Source organism: Microtus oregoni, unplaced genomic scaffold (genome assembly GCF_018167655.1).
Source record: "Microtus oregoni isolate MIOR12 unplaced genomic scaffold, Mior012 000020F_ref0000438, whole genome shotgun sequence".
In the NCBI taxonomy this organism is placed as follows: domain Eukaryota; kingdom Metazoa; phylum Chordata; class Mammalia; order Rodentia; family Cricetidae; genus Microtus; species Microtus oregoni.
The window spans coordinates 18834763-18850590 of NW_024543079.1; positions in this window are offsets into that span (position 1 = coordinate 18834763).

Below are 15828 nucleotides of genomic sequence, written 5' to 3' on the forward strand. Positions count from 1 at the left end.
TAGTCACATACTCTACCACCGAGTTATATCCCCAGCCCTCTTTTCGCTTTTGAGGAAGGGTCTCAATATATAGCCCAGGTTGACTTGGAGCTCTCTATAGCACAGGCTGTCTTTAACTTGTATTCTTCCTGCCTCAAACTCCTAAATATCTGATTTTACAGACCAGTGTCAATGCATTCCAGCTCCATGTTAAATGATATCTTATTTGTTAAAGAATTCCACTCTGTGGCCCAAGCTGGCCTTAAACTCATTAAGAGTCTCGTGTCTCAGCTTCCCAAATGCTGAGATCAGAGCTTTTAAGCCCACACTCAATTCTTCATTGACTCTTTTTTGTTTATTTGTTGTTTGTTTTTCAAGGTATTGTTTCTCTGTAGCTTTGGAGCCTGTTCTGAAACTAGCTCTTGTAGACCAGGCTGGCCTTGAACTCACAGAGATCCACCTGCCTCTGCCTCCCAAGTGCTGAGATTAAAAGCCTACCTACAACACCACTGCCTGGCTCTTCATTGACTCTTAATGAGAACTCTGTGGGGTCCTAAGGATGACCTCTGAGAATTAAGAAACTAGGGTGCAATAGCTCTTCCGGGCCCTCTATGGTGGGTATTGATGGAGGGCATCAGCAAAGGGTTGAGTAAATGCATACCAGACAGGTTAAAAACTCAGACTTAGGAGGCAAGGAAACCTGTGCCTGAAGAAAGTGTCTGCCATCCTTTGTCACTCTGTCCTGACTGGCAGAGCCAGGCTTCCTCGTATCTAAATATGAATGATTGTTATGATCTTGCCTGCCTGGCATTGCACTGCTGTGCTCAGAGGACTCATTGTGTTTTCCTGATCAGAGCTGACTGGCTATTGTTCTTAAAGACAGCGTGGCAGGCTACTGAGTGCTTTATTCAAGGAAGCAAAGGGGAATGGTACCTTATGGATCCTTGGCACAGAGCCTGGTTGATTCTGGATGTCCTCAGAGTATAAGAAGCCTAAAGTCTATGGGAAGGGGGCTGGCACTCTTTCATCTTTGATCTTCCTTTTTAAGCAATCATCTTAGATGCTTGAAGTTACCATTTATGGCTAGTCCTGGTTGTCCAGTTTTCTCCAGAGAGCTTCTGTTTCTGCCCCCTGAGTACAAACAAGAATTACACGTGTTCCCCCCACATACCTGGAGTTTCTGTGGGTTCTAAGGACCCAAATGCTGTTCCTCATGCTTGCATGGCAAGTGCTTTAACCACTGAGCTTCTTCATAGCCCAGCAGCTATTTTCATGAGCAAGGCCCTGAGTATGTCAAGCAGCTGCTCTCTGTCACGAGAAGTGTGTAACCAGGAGCCAGGACAGTTTTGCCTTGCCTTCCTTTGTGGAAGGCCTATACTCCCAATCATATACTAATCATCTGTACACTCGACCTGGGGTGTGCCTCAGTGTGGAGATCCCTTACCTAGCATGAGAGAGACTTTGCTTTACTTACCACCACAATTTACATTTCTGCCCCAGGCCTTTGGGGTCCACCCTATTTTACATTGTAGAGGTTTTCTGTAATCCAACTTGGCCTCAAAACTGCTGCAAACACTGCTGGCTATGTCAGATAAACACGAAGGGAAGAAGTTTGATGTAATCTGCCCAATGAGGTAGATTCTGGAGCTTTGCCTGCTAAAAATCATTCTTGTGCCAAACAGTTAGGAACACTGTAAGAAAGAGTCTGTCAAGTTCCAGGCTGCACCAAGATGAATTGCAGCCTGTGGATCTGTCCATGGTCATCCAGCTTGGATGGATACATGGATAGTTGCAGCTTTCCTGCTCTCTCGCAACCTTGCTCATTCACTTCACCCTCCTAGATAGTCCCTTGCCCTGCAGGTCGACCAGGCTTCGCATTCTTCTGAATGTTTCTGGTTACCACAGGTAACAAACAGCCAGCCCACAATGGAGACTGTGGCCCGCATGTCTGCTGTGTGGGTGGTCTCCATATGCCCCAGACACGTACCTGGTTCACCTGGTTCTGTTTTGGTGGATGACTTGCACTTCTGGTTCCTAATTTCCATGGTCCAACTGATTACTCCATGACTCATACCTATTATGACGACAGAAGGCAGCATTCTCCTCATCAATATCTCTGAAAAAAATGTTTTAGTTTACCTGAAAGTTAGAAGCTTTCCCAGGACTTTCAGAAAGGAGGGGAAGTACAGAGAAAAGAAGAGAAGAAAGGAGAATAGAAAAGGGAAAGTGGGGGAAATAAAGAAAGAAAAAAAAAAGAACTTGACTTTAGAAATCCTTGCCATCAGGATGGGCTTGTGTCCCAGTTTGATTTCTGTGACTGTGATAAACACCATCACCAAAATCAACTCAGGGAAGACATGGTTTCTTGGCTTATACTTCTAGGTCACAGCCCATCACTGAGGGAAGTTGGGGCAGCAATTCGAGCAGGAATCTGGAGGCAGGAACTGAAATGGAGACCAGGAACACTATTCAGAGACTTGCTCCCTCTCGTTAAAACTGTGGCCTGCTCAGTCTTCTAACACAGTCCAGGGCCACTTACACACAGTGGGCTAGGTCCTCTCACATCAACCAACAACTGAAGCAGCTCCCTCCACACAGGGACACAGGTCAGCCTGATCTGAACAATCCCTCAATTGAGACCTGCCCCCTTCTTGGTTAACTCTTAGTTGTGTTGAGTTGGCAGTAAGAACTAACCAGGACAGGCTGGGAGGCTAGAATTTAAAGTCTGAATCAAAAGCATTAACTCAAAAAAGTTGGGACAGACACCTATCCCAACTGATGCTCCGGAGTGGACAGTGCCTTCTGCTTCCTCACTAAAATGAGATGAAGTCATGTTTTCTTTGTTTCCAGACAGGAGCCCACGCACTGCCGGTGCGGCAGGTCTGATGTGAACAGCTGAGAGGTGAGGACTCTGGGAAACACTGCTGGTGCAGAACTACCCATTCAAATGTGTCATTATTTATTAGTGTGATTTTCTAGCAATTTCTAAAGGGCCCAGGAACTCGTTTTGGGCTCAAGAAAAATATATTTCTTGCCGCATTTGTTTTTTTTTTCCCCTGCAAAAAAAAAGAGAGAAAGTTCTATTGCAAAAATAACCTTCTATATCCGTGGAGGATGCAGAGCTGGAGGGGAAACAAGGGTAAGCGGTTTCCTTTCTGTGATTCTGTTTGTCTCTTGCTTTCTAAGGGAAGAATGACTCCTAGACAAAGGAACTCAGACAGGTGCCTGCAATGAGCTGCATCCTCTCACTCCCTCCCCTGTTGCTGCTCCCCACTTGTGCAGAGCCTCCTAGGTTGTGACACCCTGGCTGTGCACCATCATGTCTTGCCTCCAGGGCCTTTGTGTGACTTGGAAGGTAGTCTCATGAGAGTCATCTCCCACAGTAAGCACTTTGCAAGTGGAATCTCTCCAGTTTGGAGGACAGGATAAATATGCTTTGGCTAGTAGGGTCCTTTTAGTTCAATGAACACCTACCAAAAAGAGTCTGACCAGCTAAGGACCCCCTTGTCAGAGGAGCTGAATCTTCTCCCACCATAACCATGGAAGGAAGAGCAAAGCAAAATGATCCAGAAAGAATAGAAAGGGTGGGGCTAGGGATATGGCTCAGTGGTAAATGGTTCTTGTAGTGGAAGCATGAGGACCTGAGTTTAAATCCTCAGAACCCATATAAAACGCCAGCATGTGCTGTGATCCCAGCGTTGAAGAGGGTGGCAGATCCTGGGAGTTCAATGGCTAGCTATCCTATCCCCAGATGGTAAGCTTTAAAAGTTTAGTGAGAGAGCTGGTCTAAAACATAAAAGGTGAGAAGTAGTAATGGAAACAGCAGAGGTCCTCCATTAGTTAGCCTCTGACCACTAATCTGCACAGCTATGTATGGATACACAGTATGAATGCGTGCACTGGGAAAGCTTGGGCAGCCCTGTGATAAGGCAACACTCTGAGCCTGAGTCAACCTGCATACTTTCTCCTGGAACAACAGCAGGATCTGTTGGGGTCTCCTGCTGGGCAGGAGAATGAATCTACAGAGAGATGAATCCTAAGGGCATAGCCCTGCTCACAAGCAGAAGCAGGAGCAACTGTAGCCTGCCAACTGTTCTAAAGAAAGGATACCAGAGTCCCAATTGAGCAGGAAGGAAGGAGTAATCAAGACAAGTGGATGGAGAATAATAAAGGAATCTCTGACCTAAGTAGGGACACACAGGGAAGTGAAAGAAGGTGATACTCGTATTGGTTCTTTTGGTAGTGTTTCCCCTCTCAACTTGACACAAGTGATGTGGGATTCTCCTCTGTATGCTATGACTATGTTTTATTACCATTGGTTATTAAAGTAGCTATTTCCTCCAATGGCTTAGTAGAGTAAAGCCAGGCAGGAAATCCTAACAGAGATATAGAGAGAAAGTAGGCAAAGTTAAGGAGACGCCATATAGCTACCGAAGCAAAGAGCCACCAGCCTCCAGTCATAATCTTACTGATAGGCCATAGCCTCATGCTGTTGGACCCTGGAACCCAACTACCAGGAGGAGTCACCCCAAGAGACTATCTCTCACACCACAGTTGATGTAAAAGCATGAGGATTTTATTAAGTCTGTCATTTACAGGGTCTTTCAGCATTTGAGAGGCCAGAAAGACCCCAAATGGCTGGTACAGGCTATTTTTAAATTAAAAAGCCACATAAACAAGGGGGAGTCTGGGGGTTGTTCTTTAACTATTATGATTGGCTTATTCAAAGGGCTATTATCAATAATTGGCTGGAGAGGGGTTGCCAGATCAGATGAGGTAAGGAGGGACATCTGAGGGTTACTTTGACCCTTTCCCAGGGACTGAGTCAAACCAGCAGGAACTGAGTGAACACCTAAAGGTTATCTTGCCTCTATTCAATAGAACATTCACAAGGACTCAGGGAGTTGATGGAAAATTCCCAACATTTCAGTAAGTGCATGAATAATCATTAGGTCCTTGGTTCTGGGGTGGGGGGAGTCAGCGCTGAGGAAGCTGAGAGGCCTCAGAATTATTTTAAAGTTCTACAATGCCTATACACAGCTTAATAGAAATGGGTTAATTCAAGATGTAATAGCTAGCTAGGAATATGCTGGAGTCATTGGCCAAACAGTGTTGTAATTAATACAGTTTCTGTGTGATTTTTCAGGTCTGGGCAGCTGGGAAATGAACCAGCAATCTCTGACTAGCAGTCTCCACCTACACACAAGCTAGGATTATTTGGGAAGAGGGAACCTTAATTGAGAAAATGCTTCCATCAGATTGGCTTGTGGGTAGGTCTGTGGAGCATTTTCTTGATTAATGGTTGATGTAGAAGACCCCAGCCACTGTGATGCCTGGGCAGGTGATTGTGGGTTGTGTGGAAAAGCAAGCTGAGCAGGTCATGGAGAGCAAACCAGCAACATTCTTCTTTGTTCTCTGCTGAGGTTTGGCTTCCAGCTGCCTCCTTGACTCCCTGCCTTGACTTCCTTCAGTGATGGACTGTGGCATAGACATGTAAGCCAAATAAACCCATTCCTCCCAAGTTGTTTTTAGTCAATAGCTTATCATGGGAATGGAAAGCAGACCAGAACATGGGTCAAATTTTTTTATTTTGATCTCACTTTTTGAATATTTTTTATTGTTTATATTTAGATATATATTTTTCTCTGTTCCCCTCCCTTCCTTCTCCTCCCTTCCCACCCTCCTACCCTCTTTCATGATCCCCACAGTCTTAATTTACTCAGGAGATCTTGTCTTTTCCTATCTTCAATGTAAATTAGATCCATGTATGTCTCTCTTAAGGTCCTCTTTGTTGTTTAGGTTCTCTGTGGTTGTGAACTGTAGGTGGGTTTTTCTTCACTTTATATTTAAAAGCCACTTATGAATGAACACATATTATATTTGTCTTTCAGGATTTGGGTTACCTCACTCAATATTATGTTTTCTAGATCTATCCATTGCCTGCAAATTTCAAGATGTCATTATTTTTTTTTTTCACAGTGTAGAACTTCATTGTGTAAATGCACCACATTTTCTTTATCCATTCTTCGGTTGAGGGGAATTTAAGTTGTTTCCAGGTTCTGGCTATGACAATGCTGCTATGAACATAGTTGAGCACATGTCAACTATGATATGATATGATTGAGCATCCTTTAAGTATATGCCCAAAAGCTGGTGTTGCTGGTCCTGAGATAAGCTATTTCCTAATTTTCTGAAAAATTGCCAACTGATTTCCAACGTGGCTGTACAAGTTTGCACTCCCACCAGCAATGGAGGCGTGTTCCCTTTACCCCACACCCTTTCCAGTATAAGCTGTCATCAGTGTTTTTGATCTTAGCCATTCTGACAGGTATAAGATGAAATCTCAGTGTTGTATTTCTTTGGTGGCTAGGGATGTTGAGTATTTCCTTAAGTGTCTTTCAGTCACTTTAGATTCATCTGTTGAGACTTCTCTGTTTAGGTCTTTACCTCATTTTCATTGTATTATTTGTTCTTTTGGTGACCAATTTCTTGATTTCTTTGTATATTTTGGAGATCAGTCCTCTGTCTGATGTGGGGTTGGTAAAGGGCTTTTCCATTCTGTAGGCTGTTTTGTCTGGTTGACTGTGTCCTTTGCTTTATAGAAGCTTCTCGATTTCAGGAGGTCCCATTTAATTGTTGCTGTCAGTGTCTGTGCTACTGGGGTTATATTTAGGAAGTAGTCTCCTGTGTCAATATGTTCAAATGTACTTTCCACTTTCTCTTCTATGAGGTTCAGTGTGGTTGGTTTTATGTTGAGATCTTTGATCCACCTGGGCTGGAGTTTTGTGCATGGGGATAGATATGAATCTATTTTCATTCTTCTACATTTTGGTATTCAGTAATGTTAGCACTGTTTGTTGAATATGCTTTCTTTTTTCCATTTTAAATTTTTTTGTGTTTTTGTCAAAAATCAGGTGTTTGTAGGCGTGTGGATTGATATCCGGGTCTTCAGTTCAATGCCATTGGTCCTTTTGTCTGTTTTTGTGCCAACATCAGTCTGATTTTAGTATTATAGCTCTGTAGTAGAGTTTGGAGTCAGGAATTGTGATGTCTCCAGAAGTTCCTTTATTGTACAGGATTATTTTGGCTATCCTGGGCCTTTTGCTTTTCTATATGAAGTTGAGTATTGTTCTTTTGTGTTCTGTGAGGATTTTGCTGGGCATTGCATTGAATTTGTGGATTACTTTTGGTAAGACTGCCATTTTTATTATGTTACTTCTACCTATTCAAGAACTTGAAAGATCTTTCCATTTTCTGGTGTCTTCTTCAGTTACTTTCTTCAAAGATTTAAAGTTCTTGTCATACAGGTCTTTGATTTGTTTGGTTAGAGTTACTCCAAGATATTTTATGTTATTTGTGGCTATTGTGAAGGGTGATATTTCTCTGATTTCTTTCTCCGTTCATTTATCCTCTGTATAAACAAGGGCTACTATTTTTTTTAGTTGATCTTGTATCCTGCTAATTTACTGAAGGTGTTTATGACTTATAGGACTTCCCTGGTGAAATTTTAGAGTCACTAATGTGTACTATCATATTATCAGCACCAAACAGTGAGAGTTTGACTTGTTCTTTTCCGATTTGTATCCCCTTGATCTCCTTTTGTTGTCTTATGGGTCAAGTTGTTTTTATTGGTTCTTAAGTCTGAAAAAGCACAAGGCACCAGAATATAGGTTGTATACAAGGAGGTTGGATAGGCTGTGGTCATCTGATCACAAGAGGCCTCATGTCAGTATGTGGGAAAGCCTGAGTAAATTTCCACAACAACTCAGAAAAGTAGTCCATAGAGAGAATTCTCGTGACAGCTTCAAAATAGGTACACACAATTGTCGCATACTTTCTGCCGTGTGTTTTGCATACAAAACATCTGAAACCAGTGATGTGTCTGTGGTACCAGTTCTCTCTGAGTTCTCAACCTGGGCATCTCTCCAGGGCCATGTATCATGGCCACAGGCGCATCTCCAACATGGCCTTGTTTTCATCTTAACTCTTTAGTTACCTGTGGTCCTCCTCAGGAAGTACTCCCATCCTGATCTCTCCATGGGTGGAGCCACCTTCTGCCTGGAGCCTCTGACACAGCTCACAATAGATCAAGCAAGCCCTGTAGTGGAGGGGTCACAGGAAGTGGAAAAGTTCTCTTTCTGGAGTGGTTGTGTTCTGAGCCAAGCCTTAGGACAAAAGAGTCAAAAAGGATTTTAAAAAATAGAAATTTATACACTTACATCAAGCTGAAGTTAATTATCATTGAAGAGCAAAAGATATTTTAATAAGTTTAGTGCAGCCTAGACACAGCATTGATGTATCTGCAATGATGTCAGTCAAGTCTCCTGATGCCCCAGAGGCCCCACAGGCTCTGCACAGTTCATTCCTGGCACATACCTTACACATTCACTCGGCTTCTCAATCTTTATAATGTATCTTTTCTATGTTTTTGTTCGCATATTATGTGCGCATGTGTGTGTAGAAGCACGTGTGTATCCTTATGAAGGAGAGAGACATCAGGTGCCAATCTTCAGGTGCTACCCTTCCCAACGCCCTCAACACACATCTTTTTTTTTTCTTTCTCTTTTTAGACAGGGATTCTCACTGGCACGTCACTTACCAAGTAGGCTAGGTTAGCCTGCCAGTGAGTTCCAAAGATCTGCATGTATTTTTTCCTCATCCCCAGCCCATTGCTGAGCCTAAAAACATATGTTTCAGGACCTGACTTTTTTAGGTGGGTTCTGAGGCTTGAACTCAGGTCCTTGCTTGCATTTGTGAGGTAAGCACTACAATAGCTGAGCCATGTCCTCAGCTGGCCAAAGTAAAAGCCTCTCTCTCTCTCTCTCTCTCTCTCTCTCTCTCTCTCTCTCTGTGTGTGTGTGTGTGTGCACATGTGTACCTTTGGTGACCTTTTCACTTCCTTTCTGCCTTTTTGATTTAGTACCCAAATTCTTACCCATGTGTTACAGTTGCCTGTAACATTCACTATAGGAACTTGAGTCAGCTGTGCTATGCAGCCTGGGGCATCTCATACTGTATCCTCTAGCTGTGTATAAGTGAACTTTTCGGCAGCATCTACAATGACAGTTTCACCTAGTTCTCCCCACCAAATGTGTGTGTGTGTGTGTGTGTGTGTGTGTGTATAATGTTAGTGTTTCCTACATACGCTTGTGAACTTCCCTATTGTATCACTGTCTGGAAGCTCTTATCTCATAAGGAACAAACATATATGGATGTGTTTGTGTGCTAGTGTGCAGAATTGCTCTTGCAAAATAAGGATAAGCACAGGAAATCACACGCAGTGACTCAGGGATGCATTTTCCACGAAGTTTCACAATGGACCCGAGTTGGTGTGCATACAGCCTGACATTATACCATGCACACTCCCAGCCACTTCCTGTGAGCACTGAAGGAGCAGCACAACAGCCTGTGCACACTGTCCCCATCCTGCCAGCAGTCAAACTACCTGTATGGTGTCAACATCCTGTGAGTTGGCATATGTAGTATCCACCCTAAGTGAAAAGGTTTGAGAGCTGGACATTGCACTCCACTATTATCTAGGGACATTTTCCTGTGAAATTCTCATTACCTAGAATGTGTGTGTGTGTGTGTGTGTTGGATTTTATCTTTCCTTTATAAGTATATTAAAAACTTACAGTATCTATAATGGTAATAATTTGTCATATCATTAGGCTGAATAAATAAATAAGGCAAAATTTGTTTCTAAAAATTGACAGAATAGACATAAAGTACTTAAAAGGTTTCTTTCTCATAGTTCAGGATCTGAAGTCTAATATCTGTATGAGTCATGCCTTGACGCTGGCACATTGGTTCCTGGTGATACTTCCTGGCTTGTAGGCTGCTTTCTCACTTTGCTCTTGCTGAGTGGAAAGAGTCCTCTGCACTCCCTTTCATTCTATGTATGGATACTTACCCAATCATGAGGAGCCCCACCCCCAGAACCTCATCTAATCCTAGGTATCTCCCAAAGATCCTTCCTCCCCTAAATAGCACCACAATGGGGGGAAGGAGTAGTGTAGGGATAAGTCCCGCCCCTTAAGGGGCGTGTTCGCCTCGGGCTAATGTCTGCCTATAAATTTGGCGAGCAAGCTCCGAGCTTCTCGCTTCTGCTTTCCTGGTCTCCGCGGGAACGGTGGTTCTGTAAGTCTATTTCTACATTAAAGCTATATATATATATTTTTACACTCTGTCTGCATTCATTTACGCCGTTACATTTTGGCGTCCAACGTCGGGCTATTTTGCCCCCGACTCAAGCGGGTAGCCCGCTAGCTAACACAGCACCCTCCCCGGTGCTGTTTTTCAGTTCGTGACTCCGGCCCCAGTGCCGAGTCCGAGACACACTCGGCGACACAGGCCCATTCTGCCTGCCTTGGCTAAGTTTTGCAGCGGAACCCCACTGCCTGAACCCCACTGCCTGAAGCTCAAGTACTTGCGGTTTTGCAACAAAAGCTGCCACAGCGTCAGATTTGGTCTGTTACAAAGTGACTTGGCCGGTTGTGGTGGCCCACGCCGGTAGGATTTGCTGAAGGAGGCAGAGGCAGGAGGATCATAAGTTTGAGGCCGGCCAGGCAGTGGTAGAGCACGCCTTTAATCCCAGCACTTGGGAAGCAGAGGCAGGCAGATCTCTGTGAGTTTGAGGCCTGCCAGGCCTTGGTAGTGCACGCCTTCTATCCCAGCACTTGGGAGGCAGAGACAGGCGGATCTCTGTGAGTTCAAGGCCAGCCTGGTCTACAAGAGCTAGTTCTAGGACAGGCTCCAAAAACACAGAGACCACCACTGGCAGGAACCGATCTTTGCAGGTAAAAAAATTTTCTTTTATAAATAAAATGTCTGAACACATTACTGTTCAAGAATTTAATGATTTTTTTAATTGTACCATGTGGGAGATTTTACAAGAGGTGTCTATCACCCCACATATATGGATCCTTCTGGGATTCGTAGTTTTCATTGGCACCAAATGGTTTGATAATAGAAATATGATAAAGTCTTTACGAGACGAATCCAGGATTCTTAAGGCAGAGATTGAACGCTTAAAAACAATTGAGAATGACAACAATCTTCTCAAGAATCAGTTTGAAGTTCTCCAGGCTGATAACAATCTTCTCAAGAATCAGGTTGAAGTTCTCCAGACTGATAACAATCTTTTCGAGAATCGGTTTGAAGTTCTCCAGGCTGATAACAATCTTCTCAAGAATCAGGTTGAAGTTCTTCAGGCTGATGTTAAGGAGAAATTCATTACTATGGAAGAGGGAACAGCTGATCTGGACCATAAGATTCAGTCCCTTTCTGTAGGAAATGAAACATTAACTGAGAGAATCAAAACTGCTGAATGTGACAATCGGATTTTGTCTAAAGCTTATGACAGATTGACGGAAAGATTGTCAATACAAGAAGGCACGGTTTATGCCATAAAAATTATGTCCAAAGATGAGATGTTATCTCTAACGGACAAACTTCATATTTTAGAATCCTCAATGAAGGCTTTGGAACATAATTCTGGACAGGAGATTCAGACATTGCAGAAAGCAATGGTGAATAGAATTGAAAAGATTGAGGAATTTCTAAATTCTGATGAAGAAGAGCAAAGGGTAGAAAGAAAAAGTTTAACTACATCTGTGGGTAAGTCTCTCCGGGACAATTTCCACAAAGCTCTACCTACAGCTCTACCTGCCTTTCCCGTAATAACAACAGAGAAGGTGATTGGTTCCAAAAACCCTAGGGTCATCAAGGAGGATACATGGGAGCCTGTGCGTATGAATGATCTCAAGGAAATAAAACAGGCTGTCATGACTTTTGGGATGCAAGCCTCTTTTGTTAAAGAGATGCTAAAATCTTGGGCCACGACAAGCAGAGCAACCCCCTCGGACTGGCTCCAGCTGAGCTCTGCGGTACTTGAGAGTGGACCGCAATTGAAATGGAAATGCTTATTCAGGCAAGAGGCTAGACTCTTAGAACAGCAGGAAAAAGCGAAGGGAATTGACATTTCCCTAGATCAAATTCTAGGTGAAGGGCCCTTTTCTGATCCTCAGGAACAAGCTAATTTGGATGAAAACACACTCTCCATGTGTACTACAGCAGCCTTAAGGGCTTGGGACAGGGTACAAGACCCAGGACAGAGAATGGAATCATTTGTCAGAGTTAAACAGGGTCAAAGAGAACCCTTTAGTGACTTTTTACAAAGATTAACTAAGGCTGTACAAATAGGAATATCTGACCCAGAAGCAAGACGTATAATGATTGAGTCTTTGGCTTATGAAAATGCAAATGTGGAATGCAAAAGGATTTTGGGTCCTTTAAAGCTCAGATCAGCGCCGTTGGAAGAATGGGTCTTGCATACACTCAATGTTGATACATTTGATTATGGCACTGAAGCATGGGTAGAAGAAGCAATTTCCAATGGTAAAAGGAGACACCAGAATACCAGATGTTTTAATTGTGGCAAAATGGGTCATATGAAAAGGAATTGTAGACAACGGATTTACAGAAATAATAATAATAACAATAATGCATCTTTCAGAAATAATAATAATAATAATAATGCAACTTCTAGAAATAACAGAAATAGGAGGACTCAGCCTTCAGGTTTATGTAGAAGATGTGGAAAGGGCAGACATTGGACGAATGAATGCAGGTCTACAAGAGATAGACAAGGCAACCTGATACAGTCGGGAAACGTGAGAGGGGGGGCCTCACAGGCCCCCATGGCAAACATGATTCAGTCATATCCAGTTTCTGCAGAGAACGTGCCTCATCAGGACAATTAGGAAGCCCCATGCCTACTGTTACAAGCAATAATGATCAGAAAGATAAGTTACGTGTGTTTTGGCAAACTTCTATAAATGATCAAAGACCTAAACTGAGAGTGTGTGTAAATGGCATTTTTATTACTGGCCTACTGGACACAGGTGCTGATGTAAGTATCATTACCCCAGAATCTTGGCATCCGTGTTGGCCTCTTCAGAATGTAAATGTTCAGCTCCTGGGAATTGGAACCCTATCTCGAGTAAGGCAGAGCACGAGATGGGTTGAATGTATAGGGCCAGAGGGACAAATAGGAAAATTAAAGCCATATGTAGCCAATATCGCAATGAATTTATGGGGTCGTGACCTATTACAACAATGGAATACCGAAATTAACATTCCTGCTAAATCTAGAGCCTATATTTCTGAGAATAATATTAAAAGATATTACAAACGGAGAAAACCGGCCATTCGGGCTGTACAAGAACAAGCAATTGATGTCCCTTCAGAGATACCAACAGCCTTGCCTCTAAAATGGTTGACTGAGAAACCAATATGGACAAAGCAATGGCCTTTAGCTGAGGAAAAGTTACAGGCTTTAGAACAGCTGGTACAAGAACAATTAGATGCTGGACATATAGAAGAATCTACCAGCCCTTGGAATTCTCCTGTATTTGTGGTTAAGAAAAAATCAGGTAAATGGAGAATGGTGACAGATCTCAGGGCCATCAACAAGGTTATTCAACCTATGGGCCCTCTGCAATCTGGAATTCCTTTGCCCTCTTTATTACCAAAAGGATGGCCTCTCATAGTTATTGATTTAAAGGATTGTTTTTTCACTATACCTTTGCAAAAAGAAGATAGAGAAAAATTTGCCTTCACAGTGCCTACTTATAACAATTCTCAACCTTCGAGGAGGTACCACTGGACCGTCCTCCCCCAGGGTATGTTAAATAGCCCCTCCCTGTGCCAATATTTTGTGAACCAACCATTGCAAATAATACGCAAGAAATTTCCCAAATCTATAGTATACCATTACATGGACGACATCTTGTTATCCGATTCAAACATGGATACCCTGAACAGACTGTTTGAAGAAATAAAGATACTTTTACCTAAATGGGGATTGCAATTAGCTCCTGAAAAGATTCAGAAGGGAGATTCTGTTAATTATTTAGGTTATAAAATAGGTTTGCAAAAAATTAAGACACAAAAAGCACAAATTAGGAGAGATCGCCTACGGACTCTTAATGACTTTCAAAGACTGTTAGGAGACATTTCCAGTCTACGACCAGCTATTGGAATAACACCTGATTTAATAATTCATTTGAACAAAACCTTGGATGGTGATAAAGATTTAAACAGTCCCAGAGAATTAACAGCTGAAGCAGAAAAGGAACTGACAATGATTGAGGAAAAATTACAACAGGCACATGTGGACAGGGTGAATCCAGAGCTCGATTGTATTCTCGTCATACTACCATCAAAAATTTCTCCTACAGGAATTTTAATGCAGAGAGATGATATTATTTTGGAATGGATCTTTTTACCACATAAACCAAGTAAGAAACTGAAAACTTATGTGGAAAAAGTCTCTGAGTTAATTATAAAAGGCAAGCTGAGACTTCGTCAACTAGCAGGCATAGACCCAGCAGAAATTATAGTGCCTTTCACTGCTGATGAACTAAAGAAATTATGGGAAGATAATGAACCATGGCAAAGAGCTTGTGCTAATTTTTTGGGAGACATTAATAACAACTATCCAAAAAGCAAGCGGCTTAACTTCATAAAGAGAACTTCTTGGATTCTTCCTCGAATCGTCCGTGATGCTCCAATAACTGGAGCCCGTACATTCTATACTGATGCCAATAAATCAGGGAAGGCAGGTTACAAATCAGAAGACTTGGATAAGGTGGAACAAAGTCCGTATACTTCTGTCCAGAAGGCGGAATTATATGCCATTCTTATGGTGCTAAGGGATTTTAAAGAACCTATTAATATAGTTACAGATTCACAATACGCAGAAAGAGTTATTTTACATATTGAAACTGCTGAATTTATACCTGATGATACTGAACTAACCTCATTGTTCCTCCAGGTTCAAGATTTGATCAGGAACAGGCTTTGCCCTATATATATAACACACATCCGATCCCATACGGGTCTGCCAGGTCCTCTAGCACAAGGTAATGCAGAAATTGATCAATTATTGATTGGTAGTGTGCTACAAGCCTCTGAATTTCATAAAAAACATCATGTTAATAGCAAAGGTTTGAAGAAAGAGTTTTCAATTACATGGCAACAAGCTAAGGAGATTGTAAAGAAATGCCCTACTTGCTCTTTCTATAACCAAACGCCACTGCCAGCAGGGGCTAATCCAAAGGGCACCCAAAGGAATGAAATCTGGCAGATGGATGTGTTCCACTTTGCAGAATTTGGCAAATTAAAATATGTAAACCACACCATAGACACGTATTCAGGTTTTCAATGGGCTACTGCCCTGAGCTCAGAAAAGGCTGATTCAGTAATCACACATTTATTGGAAGTTATGGCCATCATGGGTATACCTGCGCAAATAAAGACAGATAATGGTCCAGCATATGTATCTAAGAAAATGAAACGCTTTTTTGATTATTATAATATAAAACACATTACAGGTATACCAAATAATCCTACAGGTCAGGCAGTTATAGAAAGATCAAATCGTACTATAAAGGATATGCTGAACAAACAGAAAGGGACTGAAAACACCCCCAGAAATAGATTACATAATGCTTTATTAACCTTGAATTTTCTTAACGCTAATGAGAAAGGAACGACAGCAGCAGAAAGACATTGGATAATGGAAAAGTCTGCTGAACTAAATCAACCGATTTATTTCAAAGATGTGCTGACCTCTCAGTGGAAGCCAGGAGATGTGCTACGTTGGGGAAGGGGTTTTGCTCTTGTTTCCACAGGAGAAGAAAAATTGTGGATACCATCAAAATTAATAAAGCTTCGATTTGAAGAGGAGAAACCTCTTGGAAAGGAGAAATGACAACTCATCCACAACGATGATATTCATACAGGTGGTAAGAAAAACATATAGAATGGGGGCAGGGTTCTGTT